This window comes from Etheostoma spectabile, chromosome 9, assembly GCF_008692095.1.
Source record: "Etheostoma spectabile isolate EspeVRDwgs_2016 chromosome 9, UIUC_Espe_1.0, whole genome shotgun sequence".
NCBI classification, from domain to species: Eukaryota; Metazoa; Chordata; class Actinopteri; order Perciformes; family Percidae; genus Etheostoma; species Etheostoma spectabile.
Window position 1 is genome coordinate 8,686,519 of NC_045741.1, and position 425 is coordinate 8,686,943.

Consider the following 425-nt stretch of genomic DNA (forward strand, 5'->3'; position numbering starts at 1 on the left):
ATGCACTCCTAAATCAATTCAGCTGTTGTCCTGATAAATGCATATTTTATCGTGCTGTGTATAACTGTCACTTATCTGCAACTAGTCTCTCCTGATTGAAACGTATCTCAGCGTAAATCCTATCATGAAGACCTAACTCTTAATCAATGCTCTACCTAACTCAAAACAGCTGTTGGAGGTGTTCACCTTCCTACTAAACCAATCAAAATCATACACAAATCGCAAGGGTCAATCACAGAGTCACAACCCTGCTTTAAATAATCGTTTCTCCTTGTGCTATTCAGCTGTCATTGCAGGCAAAGAGTGCAACCCTCCACCCTCCCTTCCAACTCTAGTCATCTACTCCAGCTGACCGGTCCGGAGCCTCCTTCGGTCTGGTCTTCCGGCTCCTTCGTCACCACCACCGGTGTCTATATTCCATGGGG